The sequence below is a fragment of the Ptiloglossa arizonensis genome, chromosome 12 (assembly GCF_051014685.1).
Source record: "Ptiloglossa arizonensis isolate GNS036 chromosome 12, iyPtiAriz1_principal, whole genome shotgun sequence".
In the NCBI taxonomy this organism is placed as follows: Eukaryota; Metazoa; Arthropoda; class Insecta; order Hymenoptera; family Colletidae; genus Ptiloglossa; species Ptiloglossa arizonensis.
In genome coordinates, this window is record NC_135059.1 from 11,605,512 (window position 1) to 11,611,511 (window position 6,000).

Genomic DNA, 6,000 nt, shown 5'->3' on the forward strand with positions numbered 1-6,000 from the left:
TTTTTTACATAAAAGTGCCAAAGTTCAATTAATCGCTCTTCTGGACAGAAAAATCATCGCGATGAATACTTGTGAATCGATAATCGATGCGTAGCCTTGATTTCGAGGTATTAAAGATTTTCTAAGAAGGCTGGAATGCAGGGAAATTAAATTACGCTGATATCGTTTAATTTTACCTTTATTCGAAAGATGATACATATAAAAGTTTGTACAGAAATATTTATTTATTCGATCGCACGTTTGGAAATGACATACAAATGGAATTACTTATATGTGGTATCGGTAAATATAGATAAATATATTCTGCACGCGCGCTTCCAAACATTTGTGACGTGATATTTACATGGATTGCCATCTATTGGAGAAGGGGTTAAACTATACTTAAGGGGTGAAAACACCTGGCGGAGAAACGCTCAAGTTTGTCAAAGAATTGTTCAAATGTCCACCAATAGATAGCGCAACGAGCACAAATTTACCGACATTAAAGATAAGTAATTCCATTTGTATGATATTCCCTACAGTGCGATAAAATAAATAAATATTTCTGTACAAAGTTTCGTATGTATCATCTTTCGAATAAATGTAAAGTTAAACGAAATCAGCGTAATGAAATTTCTCTGCATTCTAGCCTTCCTTTATGCATATAAAATAATCTTTGATACCTCGAAATCAAGGATACACATATCGATTATCGACTCACAAGTGTTTATCACGATGATTTTTCTTATAGAAAAGCGATTAATCGAAATTCAGCACGTTTCAGTAAAAAATACAACTTCTACGCGTATTGTGTAAATTATGAGAATTAAAGAAATGTTAAACTATTGCAGTAAATAGATAATTATTACTTTTCATGCTTTGAAACTTTACTAAAGGAGTTCTTACTTTGAATCTAGATGAAAATTAATTTCTATAAGTATAATCATTTATAATGCACAAATAAGATACAAATTGTTCGATTAATATAGGGAATATGCATAAATATTAGTAACAATCGCGAAATTTAACAAATATGTTTTCCAAGGGACGTCAACCCATATAATTACCACGTTACAAATGTTTGGAATTGCGCGTTCCGAATATATTTGCATGCATACAAACAATAATTCGAAATGTAGAGAAATATTTATTTATTTTATCGCACGGTAGGGAATATCATACAAATGGAATTACTTATCTTTAATGTCGGTAAATTTGTGCTCGTTGCGCTATCTATTGGTGGACATTTGAACAATTCTTTGACAAACTTGAGCGTTTCTCCGCCAGGTGTTTTCACACCTTAAATGTAGTTTAGCACTTTGTCCAATAGATGGCAACCCATGTAATTATCAAGTTATAAAATGTTTGGAATTGCGCGTTCAGAACATATTTGCAAGCATACAAACAAGAATTTCTATATGTAGAGAAAAATTCATTTATTTTACCGCATGGTAGGGAATATCATTCGAAAGGAGATACTTATCTGTAATGTCGGTAGATAATGCTTGTGGAGTCATCTATTGATGAATGTCAGAACAATTTCTCGACAAACTTGAGCGTTTCTCCGCCAGGTGTTTTCACCCCTTAAGTGTAGTTTAACCCCTTCTCCAATAGATGGCAATCCATGTAAATATCACGTCACAAATGTTTGGAAGCGCGCGTGCAGAATATATTTATCGATATTTACCGATACCACATATAAGTAATTCCATTTGTATGTCATTTCCAAACGTGCGATCGAATAAATAAATATTTCTGTACAAACTTTTATATGTATCATCTTTCGAATAAAGGTAAAATTAAACGATATCAGCGTAATTTAATTTCCCTGCATTCCAGCCTTCTTAGAAAATCTTTAATACCTCGAAATCAAGGCTGCGCATCGATTATCGATTCACAAGTATTCATCGCGATGATTTTTCTGTCCAGAAGAGCGATTAATTGAACTTTGGCACTTTTATGTAAAAAATACCACTTCTATGCTTATTATGAAAATTACAAGAATTAAACAAATGTTAAATTAATGTATCTAATGAACAATTGTTACTTTCCATGCTTTGGAACATTAAGAAACACGTTTATAGTTCGAAGCTCAATCAAAATTAATTGTTGTAGGCGAATCGATCATTTTTAATGCATAAATAAGATGCACATTATTCAATTAATATTGAGAACATGCATAAATGTTAGTAACAATCGTGGAAATGAACTAACATTCACCGAAACCGTTCGCCTTCGCAGATTTCGCAATATCTTGAGGTTTATTTATCATATTTATTAACAATCGCCGTAGGACCGTTGATGAAATAATTATTATCAATGTCCTAGTATAAATAATGGCTTAAAATACCATTTCGTTGAAATATTCTTTGTTCACGAAGGAATTTTTCATTGACGTCCAACCGACATTGTCAAGGCTACACGTATCGATTATCGATTCACCAGTGTTGGTCACGATGATTTTTCTATCTAGAAAAGCGATTAATTGAATTTCGGCACTTTTCAGTAAAAAATACAACTTCTACGCGTATTGTGTAAATTATAAGAATTAAACAAATGTTAACTTAATGCATTTAATCAACAATTGTTACTTTCCATGCTTAAAAACTTTACGAAACACGTTTTAACATCGAGTCTCGATCAAAATCAATTTCTATAAGTTTCTTAATTAATTGCAATACATAAATAAGATGCACATTGTTCGATCAATATGGGGAACATGTATAATTGTTAGTAACAATCGCGGAAATGGACAAATATTCTCCGAAACCGTTCGTCTTCTCAGATTTCGCAATATCTCGATGTTTATTTATCATATTTATTAACAACCGTCGTAGGACCATTCATTAGACAATTATTAACAATGTCCTAGTATAAATAATGGCTTAAAATATCATTTCGTTGAAATATTCTTTGTTCGCGATGGAATTGTTGTTATTGAGATCAAACCGACATTGTCAAGGCTGGAAATGTTTATCGATTCACAAACGTCCATCACGATGATTTTTCTATTTAGAAAAGCGATTAATTGAATTTCGACGCTTTTACATCAAGAATACAGCTTCCACGCGTAATCCGAAAATTATAAGAACGAAACAAATATTAAATTAATGTAGCTAATAAACAATTGTTACTTTTCATGCTTTGAAACATTAAGAAACACGTTCATACCTCGAATCTCGGTCAAAATTAATTGCTGTAGGCGTATCAATCATATTTAATGCATAAATAAGATGCATATTGTAAGATAAATGTTCGGAACATGTATAAATGTTAGTAACAATCGCGGAAATGAACAAACATTCACCGAAACCGTTCGTCTTCGCAGATTTCGCAAAATCTCGATGTTTATTTATCATATTTATTAACAACCGTCGTAGGACCATACTTTAGAAAATTATCAACAATGTCCTAGTATAAATAATGGCATAAAATATCATTTCGTTGAAATATTCTTTGTTCGCGAAGTAATTTTTCGTTGAGATCCAACTGACATTTTCAAGGCTACAGGTATCGATTATCGATTCACAAGTCTTCATCGCGATGATTTTTCTATCTAAAAAAGCGATTAATTGAATTTCGGCACTTTTATGTAAAAAACACAACTTCTACGCGTATTGTGTAAATTATAAGAATTAAACAAATATTAACTTAATGCATTTAATGAACAATTGTTACTTTCCATGCTTAAAAACTTTACGAAACACGTTTTAACATCGAGTCTCGATCAAAATCAATTTCTATAAGTTTCTTAATTAATCGCAATACATAAATAAGATACACATTGTTCGATTAATATACGAACATGCATAAATGTTAGTAACAATCGCGGAAATGAACAAACATTCACCGAAACCGTTCGTCTTCGCAGATTTCGCAAAATCTCGATGTTTATTTATCATATTTATTAACAACCGTCGTAGGACCATACTTTAGAAAATTATTAACAATGTCCTAGTATAAATAATGGCATAAAATATCATTTCGTTGAAATATTCTTTGTTCGCGAAGTAATTTTTCGTTGAGATCCAACTGACATTGTCAAGGCTACACGTATCGATTATCGATTCACAAGTGTTCATCGCGATGATTTTTCTATCTAGAAAAGCGATTAATTGAATTTCGGCACTTTTCAGTAAAAAATACAACTTCTACGCGTATTGTGTAAATTATAAGAATTAAACAAATGTTAACTTAATGTATCTAATAAACAATTGTTACTTTCTATGCTTAAAATCTTTACGAAACACGTTTTAACATCGAGTCTCGATCAAAATCAGTTTCTATAAGTTTCTTAATTAATTGCAATACATAAATAAGATGCACATTGTTCGATTAATATACGAACATGCATAAATGTTAATAACTATCGCGCGAATGAACAAACATTCAACGAAACCATTCGTCTTCGTAGATTTCGCAATATCTTGATGTTTATTTGTCATAATTGTTAAGAACCGTCGTGGAACCATAGTTTAAACAATTATTGACAATGTCTTAGTATAATTAATGGCTTAAAATATCATTTCGTTGAAATATTCTTTGTTCGCGAAGTAATTTTTCGTTGAGATCCAACTGACATTGTCAAGGCTACACGTATCGATTATCGATTCACAAGTGTTCATCGCGATGATTTTTCTATCTAGAAAAGCGATTAATTGAATTTCGGCACTTTTCAGTAAAAAATACATCTTCTACGCGTATTGTGTAAATTATAAGAATTAAACAAATATTAAATTAATGTATCTAATAAGCAATTGTTACTTTCCATGCTTGAAAACTTTACGAAACACGTTTTAACATCGAGTCTCGATCAAAATCAATTTCTATAAGTTTCTTAATTAATTGCAATACATAAATAAGATGCACATTTTTTGATTAATATACGAACATGCATAAATGTTAGTAACAATCGCGAAAATGAACATACATTCACCGAAACCGTTCGCCTTCGCAGATTTTGCAATATCTTGACGTTTATTTATCATATTTATTAACAATTGTTACAGGACCATAGTTTAAACAATTACTGACAATATCCTAGTATAAATAATGGCGTAAAATATCACTTCGTTGAAGTATTCTTCGTTCGCGATCGAAGTTTTCATTGAAATCCAACTGACATTCTCAAGGCTTGTTGAAATATTCGATTAGATTGAACAAAGACAATCGAAGTAACGGTGAGTGACCTTGTGGTGGGTATATAAGGAGCCCCCGGTTGTTTAAAATTTCATTGTTCCTGGAGCCTCCGAGGTGGACGGATCTCTTCGTTTTAGGTTTATGGAAGGGGGACCCCCCACCTTGGTAACCGGTACTGGCTGCCGGTAGGCGGTGGTCAGTACTGGCGACCATTCTCTCAATCCTTTCTTTTTTTTTTAATTGTTTCATTGTCTAATTCATTTCATTTGTTCTCTGATTTTAATTTCTACTTGTTTTTCCATGTTTATTTTTTTCCACTAACTGAATTCATTTTTATTTCCTATCATGCCTTGACTTTAGGTTTCTCTTAGATTTTTCTCGTCGCATCCGGGGATCTTTAGGAGGATCTTTGGCATCTCGTGGGATTTTTGGTTAAGCTTAGACTAAGTTAGTTTTAAGGTCACCATGTACGAATATCTGTGATCTGCCGAGCAATTATCCAATCTTTAGCTTCTTTTTGCTCGCTTGCTCGTTTCTCAGTCCGGCCACCTCTGCTTGTTGCATAAGCAAGTGACCGGCCGTGAAGGTGGACCGAACGCTCGATCGTCGTTTCTTCTGGTGCGTCCGCTTCGAGAGAGAACATGCTGCGAACACAGGGGCAGGTGTTCGCACCGGTCCCTGCGGAAGCCTCTGTGCCACAAGACCCTCTCTTCGTCATCCTCCGTGAGTCAGGTCCACGCTCTGCGTGGCTCCTGCCTGCGGAGTTGAGAGAAACGGGGCACTCCACGGAGTGGACGGGCGTCGTGCATTTCCTTGAGAATCGGGCCCACTGAGGGGAAACGGGACCGACCTAGTAGGATCAACTACACGGTTCGCGTCGCG